This window comes from Eptatretus burgeri, chromosome 7, assembly GCF_056783735.1.
Source record: "Eptatretus burgeri isolate ZD-2024b chromosome 7, Ebu_testis_v1, whole genome shotgun sequence".
Lineage (NCBI taxonomy): Eukaryota > Metazoa > Chordata > Myxini > Myxiniformes > Myxinidae > Eptatretus > Eptatretus burgeri.
The window spans coordinates 67,543,118-67,560,517 of NC_140967.1; the positions used below are offsets into that span (position 1 = coordinate 67,543,118).

General features: G+C 42.3%; 2 long non-coding RNA genes across 2 annotated transcripts in view; one reads left to right on the forward strand and one right to left on the reverse strand.

Moving 5' to 3' along the window:
• The first annotated feature begins 1,001 nt into the window (after positions 1-1,001).
• The window catches only part of LOC147023466 (uncharacterized), a 36,521-nt gene continuing 20,122 nt past the window's right edge, over positions 1,002-17,400 (forward strand). The window contains exons 1-2 of the long non-coding RNA XR_015060200.1: positions 1,002-1,121; positions 12,620-12,834. This is a non-coding gene — a long non-coding RNA (uncharacterized LOC147023466). The remainder of the gene's footprint in view (positions 1,122-12,619; positions 12,835-17,400) is intronic.
• On the reverse strand, positions 11,533-16,367 carry LOC147023467 (uncharacterized). The gene is made up of 3 exons (XR_015060201.1): positions 16,063-16,367; positions 13,581-14,629; positions 11,533-11,652 (listed from the first exon to the last, which is right to left on the reverse strand). It is a non-coding gene; the product is annotated as an uncharacterized LOC147023467 (long non-coding RNA).

Below are 17,400 nucleotides of genomic sequence, written 5' to 3' on the forward strand. Positions count from 1 at the left end.
TTTTCGACCAGGGTTCATTCAAAGTCTATCTTCTCTGACAGTTTTCATAGGATCCGGCTGGAAATTTTTGACAATATGGCTGAATGTACTGCCCACAGTTGCTCGTGGCCCGATTTTTGATTTTCGAAAAAATAAATTTTTTATTATTTTTCAAAAAATTAAAAGTCCCGTTGCTAGGCAACGGTGGTGTCCATAGCAACGGTTTTCATTTGCACACAACTAGGTCATGGTATGAACCTACCAACCAAGTTTCATCGAAATCGCCATTGTATTAACAGAGCACTGGACCGAACAGATGGACAGACAGACAAGCAAGCCGGTAGGCGGACATGGGTAATCGACTCCCCAATAGAACCTGACGCGATGGGCCCGTTCGATGGGGAATGACCTGAGGATTAAGCACAAGAAAATTCACGATTCTAGCTTCAAGGGTAATGCTGCAGATTGTTTTTTCGTTAAAATACCCCCACATTTAGAGGTTTTTCGGCCCTTGCTAGGCAACGGTGGGGTCCATAGCAACGGTTCTTTCTTACACATAACTAGGACATACCATGAATCTACCATACCAGTTTCATGTATATCTAACTCATAGTCTCTGAGATATAATGAACTTCGTGTTTTTATTATTTTGGACCAGGGTTCATTCAAAGTCTATCTTCTCCGACAGTTTTCATAGGATCCGGCTGGAAATTTTTGACAATATGGCTGAATGTGTTGCCCACAGTCGCTCGTGGCCAGATTTTTGATTTTCGAAAAAATTTTTTTTTTATGATTTTTCAAAAAATTCAAAGTACCGTTGCTCGGCAACGGTGGTGTCCAGAGCAACGGTTCTCATTTGCACACAACTAGGTCATGGTATGACCCTCCCAACCAAGTTTCATCGAAATCGCCATTGTATTAACTGAAATTGCCATTTTAAATAATGATAATAAGAGGAGAACAAATCTCAAAAAAAAAATTAAAAATAAAATATTTTTTTCGACGAGATCAACTACGCAATAAGAAAAATGCGTGAGTGGTTCGTGCTCCGTCACCCTGAGGGAGTGGTTCATGCTCGTCATCCTGAGTGAGTGGTTCGTGCTCCGTCACCCTGAGGGAGTGGTTCATGCTCGTCATCCTGAGTGAGTGGTTCGTGCTCCGTCACCCTGAGCGAGTTGTGGTGAAATAACACCCAATTTCTAAGCCGTTTGCCATATCAACGTGTTTTCTAAACTATGGAACCAATTTTTTTTCCAGCAATCACACAGCTGTTTATAAAGAATAGTGTTTGTGACATATCCCTGAAATGTCTATCTAAATGCAATGTTGTTTTTCAGTGAAAGCTACTCAAGGTTTCTGGGTTGTATACAGTAAGTACTGTAGTTGGTAATCACACTGACTCCAACCTGCCGATTCCCGAAACATTGCTGATATCAGCCAAGCATTAAGAATAACATATTCTCTCTGCCAACACCCTGACACCCTCCCCTCTTTCTCACTCTCTCTCTGTCCCATCCTTGCTCTACTCTCTCCCAATACAGTGCAGCACCCTTCTCCCACATCACCTGCCTATCTCTCTCTCTCTGTCTCTCTCTCTCTCTCTCTCTCTCTCTGTCTCTCTGTCTCTCTCTCTCTCTCTCTCTCTCTCTCTCTCTCTCTCTCTCTCTCTCTCTCTCTCTCTCTCTCTCTCTCTCTCTCTCTCTCTCTCTCTCTCTCTCTCTCTCTCTCTCTCTCTGTCTCTCTCTGTCTCTCTCTGTCTCTCTCTGTCTCTCTCTGTCTCTCTCTGTCTCTCTCTCTGGACATAGCTGGACAGTGGTTATGTCTGGACATGGTTTGTCTCTGGTCGTGTCTGGGCATTGTTTATGTCCGGATGGGAATTTGTCTCAGGATGCATCTGGGCGGTGTTTGTCTCCGGACCAATGTTGATGGTGTTTTCTCCAGACGCGTCTCCGTACACATCCAGGCAGTGTTTGTCTCCAGACGAGTCTGGGCAGTGTTTGTCTCCAGACGCGTCTCGGCGGTGTTTGTCTCCGGCCATGTCTGGGCAGTGTTTGTCTCCGGATGAGTCCAGGCAGTGTTTGTCTCTGGACGTGTCGGGATGGTGTTTGTCTCCGGACGCGTATGGGCGGTGTTTGTCTCCGGACACGTACGGGCAGTGTTTGTCTCCGGACACGTACAGGCGGTGTTTGTCTCCGGACGCGTCCAGGCGGTGTTTGTCTCCGGACGCGTCCAGGCGGTGTTTGTCTCCGGACGCGTCCAGGCGGTGTTTGTCTCCGGACGCGTCCAGGCGGTGTTTGTCTCCGGACGCGTCCAGGCGGTGTTTGTCTCCGGACGCGTCCAGGCGGTGTTTGTCTCCGGACGCGTCCAGGCGGTGTTTGTCTCCGGACGCGTCCAGGCGGTGTTTGTCTCCGGACGCGTCCAGGCGGTGTTTGTCTCCGGACGCGTCCAGGCGGTGTTTGTCTCCAGCTTGGCTCTGGGCGCGTCTGAGCTGTATTTATGTCTGGACAGGAGTTTGTCTCCGGACTTGTCCAGACAGGAGTTTTTCTTCAGACGGGAGTTTGTCTCCAGACTGTGTTTATTATATGACCGGTAGCAAATGGATTTCAGACATTATTTTGTTTCCATCTTCACTGTTGTTCTATGGAGAATCATTTTGATGAAACAGTATGAATCATAATTAACATTCCACCACATGTCTGCCTTCCTTTCCTCTCACTTCACACTGTCTTCCCTTCCTCCTCCCTTCCTCTCTCCTTTCCCCTCCACCTCTTCACTCCCCCACTCTCTCTCTCCCTTTTCCACCCTCTTTTTCTCCTCCCTTTAGTATTATCGTCAGTGAAGCGACGGTGGCATTTGATAGTTTATTATAAGATCAAGAAAGAAAAGACATTGAGCTATTCCAGATCAGCGTTGCTTTAAATAAAACTAAAACTCTTCATTCCCCTCTCATCCGCATCAACAACACAATGCTGCAGGGTCCTGAGCAATGTGGCTGCGACCTTCGCTCAGTCGATTACATTTCACCATTGAGTTGTCTGGTCTGAGCATCATGGGATGGTGAGCCACTTGCCCTGATGAACCAAACTGCTGTTATAAATGAAGTGCCAGCAGGGAGTGCTACATTGTGACATACTCTGTCCTTTTGTTGTGGATCATCTGCATATTGGTTGTGTATGTTTAAGCTCATGCCATATTATGAATAAGAACCCCCTGGGTCATAATGTGGGGAAGCGTGTTCAACTCCCATTTTCCATACTGTATTTGTTTATCCATTGTTTACTAATGTCCTTATAATTCATGTAAAAAGTACGATGATGTCGAGTAATGTCTTTGTCTTGGATGTGGAATAAACATCTACATAACATGAGCCTCAGATCAATGTAAAAAATAAAAACAAGTGAAACTATAAAGCATCTGAAAATGGAAAGCCCTTCCGCTTTGTATTTAGACTTCTTCCGTACGCTAAACATGAGGAAAACAACTCAAAAATGAAAAGTGACAATTTTATGCAACCTTGACCTTTTGATCTAAAAAAAAAAAAACACAAGCAATCAGCTTCTAGCTTTTGATTGGTCAACCAATTCAGTGACCCAAAATGCAAATTCTGAAAATTTCAGGTCAATTCGATGAAAGTTGACCATTTTATGTGATGCTAACCTCTGACTTTTTAACCAAATTTTAATGTTATCTTCATATTCTCAAAAATAAAGCTTTGCTGAAAATTTGATAAAAGGTCAAATTGTTAAAAAGTTACGGCCTGGACAGACACACAAACAGACATAAGTTATTGTAAAACCCCGTTTACCGCTGTGCGGAGGACGGGCTAATAAGTGAAGCGATGTTGCTACGGCAATGCAATGTCATATAACCCATCTTATTAGACTCAGTGGTTTTGAAACAATAGCTACAAGATATTGGGAAGGAGACTGAATTCAAAGGGTTATGACCCCATGCACATGAAATGAAAAGCAGGGTTAAGATATTGTTTCATACCTGTCTGTCCATCCATTCATTTCATCAGTTTATGATCGAAGAACAGTTTATTTAAATTGAATGTTATGTTTTGAACACAAATCGGAATATGAATAGAAAGACAAGCGTTCCCTTTTTTTATAGGACTTTGGCTCTGAATTCGACCCAATCGCACATGTGCAGAGAGGAGGAGTGAGATCATATTTTTTACTCCGTGTGCCTTCCTGACAGTCAAACAAAAGAGAAAATGATTCAAAACAAGGAACTTACTATTTTTAAGGACGTCATAATGCATACATACAACAGGCACGAATAGGTCAAGGTCGTAAAAATGAGTACCAGCATCCTGGAAACAGGGAGGCACTGCATCAGCAGCACAGCTGCGCTCCCAGCAATGATGCAACCAGCAGTCACAGGCTGCATACGAAATAATATACAAGATAACTCAAGAAAGTAAACTTTATTTTATGTTCTTAATATAAATTTTTATTCATGAAACTTGAAACACTTTTATTCATGAAAATAAATAGGACACAAACAATGCACAAACATGTTAATTAAAGGTACAATTTGGACAAATTTTAAAGTTAAAAGTCCATAACCCGATTTTCCCCATTTATACCCCCCGAGTTTGCTGATTTGCAGTTCATGGGCATTTTCAAGAATGTAACCCCCACGAACGGCAAAGTCCTCCTGTATACACTTGAATACCGTGTTCTACAAACTCTCTAGTTAGGTCATGTTTTCTGGTATCTTTCCGAGAATAGGAAAGGGGATAGATTCCCCAAGTAGAACAATAGATGTTAACCCATGGTTGGAAGAATGGTGAAAACAGCAAGGTTTTGTTTCGGAAGCAATGATAATTTTGGGGGCAAAGTGAGTGCTTCCTGAATGATGACCATAGGCTAACCAGAGATGGGGCAGCAAGGTTTGCAGTAGGAATTGAGTAAGGAATGAAGGCTTTTTTGTGGGGTAGAGGAGGCTGGAGAGACTATGAAGGAATGAACTGCTCCTCATGACATGATTGGTAAGGCCAGGCAGCAAAAAGTCATTCCTGGAAGGAAAAGTAAAAAAGTTTCCATACCAGTGCTAGGAGTTTAAATAATAAGATGGAAGAGCTTGAAGCTAAAGTAGAAAGTGAAGAGGATGATACAGTTGCAGTAAGTGAGACGTGAGTTAATGAGGAAGAAAGTTTGAGCACAGGACTCGAAAGCTACAAGATGTCGAGGTGTGATAGGTAAGATAAAAACACAGAAGGGGTGTAGCAATCTGAGTAAAAGACAATATTGATGTACGCTACTGCTCTCCTCTTTGGGCTGGAGCCCCTGACTCTCGCTTTGTCCCTCTTGATGCCGTTGAAAGTGAGGCCCTCAAAATCATTGGGATCTCCTGCGATTAACCCGAGTGTCTAGGTCTGTTACTTTTGCATTGCAGACAAGTTGATGTCATCTGTGTAGTCTATCATCTCCTTTTTGGTCTTGCTCCCTCTGCCCTCTCTCGGCTCTGTCTCTCCCAAATTTCTGCAGAGTGCACACAGTCTGCCAGTAACCTTCTTCTTGTTAAACTCCCAAAATCCAGGCTCACTGTTCACCTCCACTCATTTGTTTCCGTTTTGTCTTACCTGTGGAACGAACTTCCCCAGTCTGTTCAGCCCCATTCTTCCCTCCAAGACAGCTGCTCACCACTACCTCAGGTCATCCCCCAATCCATACTCATGATTTCTTGTTCCTTTTCTATTTCATTCTTGCTTTCCCCTTCCTCTTCTTGCTGTGTTTCATTCATTTTGTGTGCAGCTTGTTCACCCCCATGAGTCCTTCTCCCCATCCCCTCTATCTCACTCTCACTTCAACTCTGCTGTTGGTGTTTCCCCCTTTCCATTTCATTCTGTTCTAGCTCTTCCACGAGCCTCGATCACGCACACACAAACTTTCTTATTGTATCAAGAGAAAGGGACGACATTAAGGAGGGAATTCATGTTTCTGTGTGGATAGAGATTTGAAATTGTAAGAATAGTATGATACTCATGGGATGTTTTATTGGGATTCTTGTGTGAGGGAAGAGCAAGAAAGAAGAGTTCATGAAATAAAATAAAAAAAAATTAAGAATGGCATGTGAATGTAAGGGAAGAGTATTGATTATGGAGGATTTAAATTTGCCAGGTATAGATTGTGTCCATGAATAGGGAAAGGTAGAGCAGATGAAGATTTTCTCGATCTAGTCCAGGATTGTTTTCTAAACCAGTTTGTCGATAATTCTATGGGGGGGGGGTGCAGCGTTAGACCTCTTTTTAAGAAACGATCCCAATATGGTGGAGGAGGTGAAGGTAGGAGACAATTTAGGGACAAGTGACCATAACAATTTGTGCAAATATTCTTTTAGGAGTTAAAATTCGGGATAGGAGAGTAAGGCTATTAAATTTCAGGAACGGAAACTTTGAGGGTATGAGGAGAGAGTTAGGTGCTCGAGATTGAGCAAACTGATAGGATTGCAATCGGCGTTAGAGAAATGGCCACCATTCAAGGAGCAAATGTGGAGTGTACAGAGTAAGTATATTCCAGTGAGGTGTAATGGTAGAGGCAGAAAGAGCCCACAGTGGTAGAGCATGGAGGTAAGGAGTGCTATTCAGGGTAAGCAGAAGGCATTTATAAGGTACAAAATAACAACACCGGCATCAGACTCATATCTGTGATATGAGTAAACGGAGGCAAGTTAAGAAGATAACTGTTCAAGACAAAAGAGAATATGAGAAAGATATAGCCAAGAACATTAAAGATAACAGCAAGGCATTCTTTAAGTACATAAGGGATAAAGAACAGGTTAGAACAAGTGTTTCCCATTGAGGAATAGCACAGGGTGATGCTTCAGTGATGAAGGTGAGATGGAATTTTAAGAAGATAGTTATTTTGCTTCAACATTTACACAAGAACAGTGAGGGCAATTACCAATAGCTGAGAGTATCTATCTAGGGGATATCTAGGGGATATCACATGCCATTGAGGAAGGGCATATAGAGGAGTTCCAGGTCGGAGTGGAAGAGGTTAAGAAGCAGCGAAGAAAGTTATGATAAGATGAAGCACCAAGGCCAAATAATATGCATCAAAGAGTATTGAGAGAGGTAGCAGAGCAGATAAGCATGATGTTAACCAACATCTTTAACAGCTCATTGGAGCCATGACAGGTGCCAGAGGATGAGAAAGGAAAAAAAATAACCGTTATTTAATAAAGGACCCAGAGCAGAATTTTTTTTTGTATACCTTGTCGAGGCTCGTGTGAGAGCTAACATACAACGCACAGCAAGGGGGCATGAGACAAGAGGGGCGGGAGTGGGAGGGACAAAACAGTGGGGAACAGAGACATTAGGAGATCTGTGGAAGGGAGAGGGATGGGATGGAGAACATGGGGAATAGAAGATGGACATTACAGGGACTTTCAGGAAGGAAAGCAGGGAATTTGAAGGAAGTGGGCTTGGGTGGATTATCGGGGGTAGAAAAGATCGAGGATTTGGATGGGGGATGATAAGAGGTGGTGGTGAACAGCTGTTTTGAAAGACTGGAGGGAAGAAAGGGAAAGAATAGAGTGAGGGAGTTTATTCCAAAGGCGGGAAAAAAGAGGAATGAAAGAGTGAAGGTGAGCAGTGATTCGTGATTTTGGTACTTTTACCAGAAGGGGGTTGTTGGCGGACCTTGAGCGCCCTGTGGAAATGTGGTGGGGAAAAATCGCAGAGAGAGCAGGGGGGCGAGGCTGGAGAGGAGTCGGTAGAAGACAGAAAGATCACCGACTAACCTGCGGTGATTGAGTGAGAAGTCCAAAGACTCAGCCTCATTGCAGGAGATGCCGATGATCCTCAATGCCCTGGTTTCCACAGCGTGAAACCGAGAAAGATGGGAGGCAGGAGCACCAGCCCAGAGGGGAGAGCAATACTCCATCAGGCTACAGACAAAAGCTTTGTAAGTGGTCAGGAGCTCAGATGGGCCGAGGAAGGACTGCACGACGGAGGATTCCCAGTCCGCGACTGGCTTTGGAGGCGAGGTTTGAAATGTGGCTTTCCCAGGAAAGGTCATGGCAGATAGTGAGACCCAGAAGCTTGAAAGAAATGACTTCTTCCAGAGGATTGTTAAGAAAGTGGATGGGGGGGGGTTTCTAAATGGCCTTTCAAAGAGACAAAGTGAGAGTGTGAGATTTGTCCGGATTGAAAGACATGTTCCACGTGTTGGACCAGTTTGTGATTTTATCCAGATCTGCAGTGAGCGAAGAAGCTGCTGCTTGCCAGTCTGAGGGATGACAGATGGTACGGCAGAGGGTGGAGTCATCGGCAAAGAGAAATAGAGGATTTTCCAGAGAGTCCGAGAGATCATTGATGAAAACCAGAACGCTACCTTGAGGAACTCCAGCCTAGACAGGAAGAGGGGATGAAAGAACTCCATTTAGGGCCACACGTTGACTGCGACAGGTGAGGAAGTCTGCGAGCCATGAGTGGAGATGGCCTTGGATACCATGGGAAGAGAGTTTGGTGAGCAGGGCAGGGTGCCAGACTGTGTCAAAAGCACGTGATATGTCCAGGGATACGGCTCGGATTTCATGTCTGGCATTGAGGACCTCCATCCATTGTTGGGAGAGCAGAAGCAGCATATCCAGGGTAGAGTGACCTGGTCTGAAACCAAATTGATGATTGGAAATCAAGCCATTGGAGAAGAGGAAGGATTTCATGTCTGAAGTGATGATGGATTCCATAACCTTGCTGATGATTGGGAGAAGGCTGATTGGTCTGTAGTTGCAGGGATCTGTTTTTGCACCTTTTTTATGCAGGGCAGTAATGTTTGCAGATTTCCAAGCAGGTGGCAGATGACCTTGAGCAAATGAATTGAGCAGCTATAGACCAGTTAATTTAATTTCAATTGTGGGGAAGATGTTGGAGACATTAATTAGGGATCCAATTCGGGAATCCTTGAAATAAACTCAAATTAAAGGCAGTCAGCATAGATTTAGTAAAGTAAGGTCATGTTGTTGAACAAATTTATTGCAGTTCTAAGAAGCAGTTTCCGATTGGGTGGATGGAAGAAGTGCAGTGCATATGTTATATCTAGGCATTCAGATAAGGTATCAGATAGAAGGTTTGCTATTGGCTGGACACCATAAAATGATCTTCCCTTGTTTCAAAGTTCTCGAGCTGTGTGCTTGTGTCCTTGTACTGATGAAGCTGTTACGTCACTGACTTATTGGTACTGCAGCAACTGAGTCAGCCAATGAGCATGTGCAAAACATGAGCTAAACCACTTTATCCAATTTGAGATTGTAACTGGTCTAACAATGTAGACAACAGTGACAAAAGTATTAAGATTTGTTTATATTGGTACGTTTGTAGGGGGAGCGGTAGATATTACCTTAAAACAGAAATTAATGTACAGAGTAGTATGGTCCATGTTTGAGTAGTTAGTCTATCTCAATGTGGTTAAGTAGTTAAATATAGCTTAATAATTGTCTTGTTTGAATGTGCACCATATGGGAGATGGTGCGTGGTAATATTTGGTTCAGGATGAAGATTCAGACGATCATATGTGCAACCCCCTTGGACTGTCCCACCAGATGAGTATCCTGAGGTGAGTTCTGGAAGTTCTGGAATTAAAGTAACAACCAATTGTCATGTGTGTACCAAATAGTCTTTTCTTGCAGGTTGAAAAAAGTCTATTAATGTCAGTTATGTGCATTATATGCGACGTTGTTATAACATGATCTTCGGACACAACTAATGTTGCTTACCTGCTGTTCAGAGAGGTTCTGGGATTCAATAGTAGGAACCTTAATGATGAACAGTTCCCAGCGGATAATCAGGATGATTAATGAATGATGCAGTCATCAAATGAAATAAAAAATTCATATCTCTTTGTACCTAAAGATAAGTAAAGTGATGCCAAAGCATCACCGCAACAAGGATAACACCGGGTGGTTTGTCTTTGCAATAGCAGTTGAGGCAGGTTTTGTAATTTGTTCAATTGCTAGCAATGACTCATCTCCTCTTCACGAAAGCCACCGTTGGATCTTTAACATCCATCAGTCAATGCTAGCAGATGGGACAACAGCTTAACGTCCATCCAATGCCGATGATCCTAAATGCCCTGGTTTCTACAGCGTGAAGCCGAGAAAGATGGGAGGCAGGAGCACCAGCCCAGAGGGGAGAGCAGTACTCCATCAGGCTATGGACACACTTTTGTAATGGAACGTCCTGTCTGCGAGACACCGTTCCGACAGTTTAGAGTGTGGTTGGGAATCAAATCCAGACGAGACTGCTCAAAGGTAAGAATGCTGCAAAACTAAACTCGAACGGCTCACGGTAGAGCGTATACCTCCACCAGGCTGAACAGTTTAGATTTTGTATCCCACCGATAGGCTGGATCTGAACCAAAATTGAATGAGCTTGTTCTTGTCACTGACCAACTCATCCACCGTGTTGTCATAATCCATCCGTAACTTTGAGATATTGTGCTGTATATCGTTTTTGGCCCAATCGGTCAATGGTGAAGAATCACTTCAAAAGTTAAAAAATATATTTTATCGGATCTGGATCCAGATCTTCATGAAAATGTCATGAAAATTCGTCCTTGGCAGACACCCAACCTGTCCACCAAGTTTTGGCCGAATCTGTCCATAACTTTTGAGATATCCTTCTCACAAACAGACAAACAGGGGTGAAAACAACCTCTGTCTACCTTCGGTGGTTTAGGTAATGATTTCAGACTGTCGGAGTGATGATACACTCCAAGATCTTCACAACCTCATGCCTGATGTATGTTACAGCAGTTCCATCAACCTTCAGAAAATATACCGTTTAAAACAATTGATTAAATAGCATGTTGTTTCTGCGGTTACACCTCATTAACTAATGAATTAACCCGAAACGATGCTGCTCGATTCATGTTCTTCGTACAAATCAATTATTGTGAGCAAACTATTGTAAGAGAATAAGGCAAACCAGAGCTGGTGCACAACACAAGGAGAGAGGGAACAAGGGAGTATTATTAGAGAACAGCCTCTAAAAATCTATAAATAATCCCAGACACAAAAAGCGAGGCACGTTGAGGCCTACGAAGCATTGATGGTTTCCCGTGACCCCTTCATTCCAATGCAGTCCTGTCAGCTTCAAAACGAGTAAGGGTTGAAATCCATTGCGCAGGCCATTATTCAGGGTGCAAGCCATGACTGGTCCCATAAGCTGCAGGAATTAAAACAATCCTGGGCATGCAACCTGCTGCCCGTCTGAGGTATGAGGTGCACAAACTTGGCTGAGGTCTTTTGCAGGTTCATGTGCTTTCTTAGTTAGTAGGAACTACTTACTATATGCCTATTTTGGTGTCGACCCTTATTCAAGGAAGTAATATCAATCGTATCAATAAAAGCAATCTGAGCAACCCAACCGGGAAATGTCACGATGAAGCAGTTTAAAAATTCGCAAAAGCAAAAAAAAATCCCCCCCCCCCAAATTTAAGGCTTGTTCAAATAAGACCGACAGTTTGGTTTGTAAAAGGAAGAGCAACGTGTGTTTAAATTTTGTTTTTATTTTAAAAAAAACGAAAAAAAAAAACTCACCAACTCTTTGTTGAAGACACTGAGATTTTCATTGCGCCCCATGTAATGTTTGCAGACAGAAAACCCAGCTTAACGTACATCCGAGGGAGGCAGCACTCCGTGATGCAGTCAACACCCTGCCTGCGAAGCACCAGGATGACAGTTTATAGTTAGGTCCGGAATCAAACTCGGATAAGAAAGCTCAGAGGCAAGTGGGCTACCTCTGCCCAATCCTGTTGGACATTCTCTCGCCCAACACCTGCTAAAGATCCCCCCCCCCCTATTATGACTTTAGCAGTTCTTTACTGGTTTAGCAAGTTAATTAAATCAATGAAACCTCGAATTGATGAGAAATTTTTGGTTGATCACTAGTATGGAAACAAGTTACTTTAGTGTTTGCAGGAAGTTGATCTGCTCAGCGTGTTGCTGCAGCTTCCTGCAAGTAGATATAAAGCTTCTCAAAGTCCTAAAGTCTTCAGCATGCCTTGTTTGTGCAATCACTCCATGTTTGATTGAACTCCTTGCTAATGGATGCCCACTTAAAGCTGTGTGCCCAATGTTAAAAGAGATCTCTTTCCAAATATGCTTTAGGATAAGAGACAGAATGCCAATGCAGATTTGCAAATAAATTTTTCTTTTTTTTAATTTCAGGTTATTTATCATGATATACGAGAATACTTTAGTAGGCCCTACATTGTTCTGTGCTCATATACAGTCAATAAAGATTGGTGATTTTTAAATTATTTTTAAGGGGTCAGAGTAATGGGGCCCACAGCAAAAGGCAACAAACCTGAGATAAGCTTGGAGATTGTATTACGAAGGGTGGAAACAATCACACACTGCCTTCAGACTCCAGGCATAATTTGCCAGTGGGATCATGTACTCAGGAGATGTGTCATGCTAAACCGAGCAAGTTCCAGAGGTTACGGACAGGGAGCTTATGGCTGCAAAGGTTGTGATTTAGTGACTTAGCAAATGGTGAGGGAAAAATGTATGCAATGAAGGTAACGCTGCCAGAGTAAGGATGGGTTAGAGTTGGTAAAATGAAGGCTGTCAGACATCTTTTGGCGATTAACCGACAACAAGTTTCCCTGGAAATATGCTGCAGGTGAGAAATACCAAGGATACCTTTAGGTGGCAGAGCAGGAATACACTCCAGGTGGGAATTTGGATTCTCAATGTTGTTGGAAAAACATGGCCTCTCACATTAGTGCCAGCGACTGCAACAACACCTTCACCAACACGAGAATATTCGCCATTGGAGCGCTTGGGGATACCAATTTGACAAAAAGACAACTGTTTGTAGCACCCAAGAACATACAGGTATGTCTGTATTGAGTTTGTAAAAAAAAAAAAAATTCACACGTTTTAAAGAAAATTCCACAAATGTTTTCAAAAGGTCACCTGTCTTCTCGTGTATTCCAAACATGTGTTCATCTATCTCAGATCTTCGGAGCCATGTCGTTTTGGCGAACATTTATGACTTTGTGAAGTAAAAGGTGTAAATTATGTTGTCAACTTGATAAAGCTTTTTAATCGTTTTTCTTTGTTTTCTACAATATCTATACACTTGTGGATATATCACCGCAGTGAAAGTGAGTGATAGCTGAATGTAAAAATGAAAAACAATCTTGACATCTGATATGACCTTAAATGCTCCACTATACCCCAGCTGTAGAAATTTGGTCTATATTTCTTAACATTACATGTGTATGTATATATACGTTAGAAAACTTTAGTCGGCCCTACAATTTGATTTCCTTGCAAATAAATTCAATGCAGCAGGAGGCTATTAGGCCCATCAAGGATGCGCAATGGTGGCTAAGCTACAGTTATTTGTCTGTGCTCGATTCTTTTTAAATGTTGTGCATCAAGAAAGAAAGCACCATCTGATATTTTTAAAGTCTTTGGTGTGACTTGGTCTGGATTGGGTTCAAACAAACCTCCAGATTTCCAAACTAACAGCGGATGCTCCAACCATTACGTACTGATTCTAGTTATTCCTTCACAGATGTTTCATAGAGACTGCTTTGATTTTTTTTTTATTTCCCGTTTAAAGTTAGTTTTACCTTCGTTTACCAGACTCAATGGCATTGTGGTTCGAATGTCGACTCTGCATCTGAGTGGTCAGCAGCTTGATTCTCACTTGACACTCAGCATTTAGAGGATAGAGCATGGATAAACTCCGTGGGTTTGCATTTCTTGGGAGGGGGCAGCAATTTCTTCTTTATTTCTCCCACTGACTGAGGAAATAAATGGACATCACAAGATGATGGCAGTGGCACCCAAAGCACTTTGGAAAGTTACGTCACTGGCTGTGTTTGTCTGAAGGCAAGTCCGGTGTCTGTCTGCATGCGTGTGTGCGTGATTTGTCTAACAGCAACTCCTTGTGCCTTAGATCCTGTAAAATAATGAAGAATAAAAAAAAACACAAGGTCTCATTACTGCCATCTCGCAGCTTTCAAATAACAAAGTAATCAAATATCAGTCTTCCTTTTCTTATCTTTAGAGTGAATATTTGCCATAATATTGTAGCTTGAGTTGCACGCTCCAAATATCCTCACTCGGTCAATTTTACATTTTAAGATTAAATAACATAAAATTTAGATGTACGACAGTTGTGTGGAAACACTGCTTTCTAAGTACATGACATATGGGAAATGAGGTTGTTAACTTGTTTTATTGAAATTTATTCTGTAACCATATTGGGCCATTTCTTTTCATCGGCTCGCTGTGGCCCATCGGACATTTATCATTGAAGTGAGAAGATGTACAGGAGTAATCACAGTGAATCGTTAAACAAGCTACATGTATTTTATACAGTCATGATTGAAGGCATATTGGATGTAATCTGCTTCTGATGGACCATACTTCCAGGTGTACAAGACGGAGGCTCATAAAATTGCACAGCACCGGTGCTGCCGAAGCAGTTTCTTGGCAAGGGTTACACGGGGTGGTTTGACATTGTCTTCCGAGCAGTAAGTAGGGCAGGAATTTGGTCATGGTGCCGGTGATGACTCGCCCACTCTTCACGAAGACACTGTGGAATCTTTAACATCCACCAACTAATACCGGCAGATGGGACACCTGTTTAATGTCCATTGATGAATCACCTTGCCTGTGAAAAACCAGGATGACAGTTTATAGCCGAGTGGAGATTCAAACCCAAGCGAGATGGCCTAGAGATGAGTGCGGTACATAAATACAGTATACCATACACGGTGATGTAATGGTTAGAGTGTCTGCTCTGGGATGTTGGTGGTACAAACCCCAGCCAGTTCATACCAAAGATGTATATATATATATATATATATATATATATATATATATATATATATATATATATATATATATATATATTAATGTTACATGTTGCTTCCTTGCTTGAAGCTCAACATCCAAAAGGAAAGGACATGGACAAATAATGTTGGTAAGGTAATGGCAAAGCACCCAGTACAATCCTTGCAAAAAACCCCTGCTTCGGCAGCCACAATGAGAATATATATATATATATATATATATATATATATATATATATATATATATATATATATATATATATATATATATATATATATATATATATGTAAAATCGAAACGTGGAGTGAGACGAGCACCCCCCCTCTTCCCCCCCTCCCCGATTTCCATTGGACATTGTCCTGCACTAAAGCATCACCTGCAAGTCTCCAGGCCGCGGCCTCCGGATTGGAGGTGATGCTCTGGTGTTGGACTGTGTCCGATGAAGATCGGGGGGAGTGCTCGTCACACGACATGTGTTTCGATTGACCCGCCGATCGCATCACGTGCCTTCTGGTTGAATGGTTTGCATTAGTGGGAACAATCATCTGGGTGGCAGACGGACGGTTGTTCTTTGTGGATTATGCAGTTTTACCGTGTGACACATAATCCGCGGTGATGCTCACCATAACAGTCAGGAGGTGCATCTGATTATACACATACACATACACATACACGACAAGGATATTCAGAGATATTAGTGTACTTCCACATATACAAGATGGAGGTTCATGAAAGAGTGAGATGACAGGGGCTGAAGAGGTGACGTACCGTCAGTGGGGTAACGGTTCGATACAAACAGCAAGATAATTAGCAAACAGGAACAAATTTTTTTTTTAAAGGAGAGAGGAGGGGAGAGGAGTAAACACAGCAACCTGTAAGTGAGTGGGGTTGAGTTAGGTCGGGTTCATGGGGTATAAAAGATTGCAGGTAGGGATTGGGGATGATATGAGATGGTGGTGCTAGAAGCTCTGGAGGGAAGTGTACCGATTTCTATCTCCACTAAATTATAGGGACATTAGTTGACCAAAAATGGACACATCAAAACACCATCAGTGATTTGAGCCTCTAATCCTCACATATTGATCAACATTCCAAAGATCATGTTAACATCTCGCTCATCTGAGATCAGTACTCTTCCCTCATTCCCATTTCACACCATTTTCATCCCATCTTCAAAGAGGTGATTCAATGTCAGGCATCAATAAACACACCTTCCTATTTTTGGCTGCAATTGTACTTAATGTTTCTTACCGCAAGTCTCGTCTGATGTCCATAAAGCAGGGAGGGATAAGCATGTTGACTGCCCTGCTAGCTCTGCGTGCCTCTGAGATGAGATAACCGTAACTACACTTGTCAAACTACTCACAGATGGATACCAGTTCAATGCAAGCATGAGTGGACCTCTGATAACAAACAGGTACATCTGTTTCAGTTCCAGACAATTTCATCCTTAAATGCTCTCGTCTCTCTACAACATGGCCATTGTACCTTCATAGACAAACACAATGGAATACTTACCAAGTTTGATATTACCTCAAGCTCCCTATATAGTGGGGCAACTTAGCTAAATACAGCATAACAATTGTGCATTTTGTGAGGAAAGCACCAAATTTGGCACACGAATAGCCTAACATATTATGAACAGATTTGGATATTGGGCCATCTCAAATTCAGCCGCTGATGGCTGTGGCAGCCATTTTCCACTGCCATCAAAAATTTTGAGATGGCCCAATATCCAAATCTGTTCATAATATGATAGGATACTAGGGTGCCAAATTTGGTGCTTTCCTCACAAAATGCACAATTGTTATGCTAAGTTGCCCCACGAATATACAAAGCTCGATCTTTCAAACAAACAATAACCCTTGTTTTTCAATCTCAATATCACAAGTCTCATCAGAATCAAACTTGTTCTCACATTTCTATAATTTACTTTTATTTATATTTCCTGACCTGATTACCTACAAATGCTTATGGTAAGAAAACAAAAGACCATCTTAAGACATCCGGCGCTGTCCAAATTACTCACATCATGACGAAGTTCAAACATTTTATTTCCTTTTACCTTTTTTTTTGCATGAGGAAGTGTAATTGACGTTTGATGGTTGCAGGTGCAGGACCTTGTTATATTGCTGAAGATTCCAGGGTCCTTTAATTCACAATAACTATCGATCATCATCATCTTCATGTGTAACCATATTGGGCCATTTGCTTTCAAAGACTTGCTGTGGCCCAAACATTTATCATTGAGGTGAGGATATGTCATCATCACAGTGAATCTTTAAGCAATCTCCATGTATTTTATACGGTTATTATCTGAGGCTTATGCTCTATGATCTCTAGTTATGATCTCTAGACATAGCATTGGTGCTCCCGAAGTAGTCTCTTGGCGAGCGATATGCTGAGTGGTTTGCCATTGGCTTCCCAGAAATCAATCAGGGGAGGAATTTGGGAGTTGTTCAGGGTGCCGACAAGAATTCACCTACTATACATGAAAGACAACCTGCGACCTTTAATCTCCACCGGCTCGTAGTGCTGGTAGACAGGTTTTCTGATTTAACATATGGTGCACATATTGATGAATCGCCC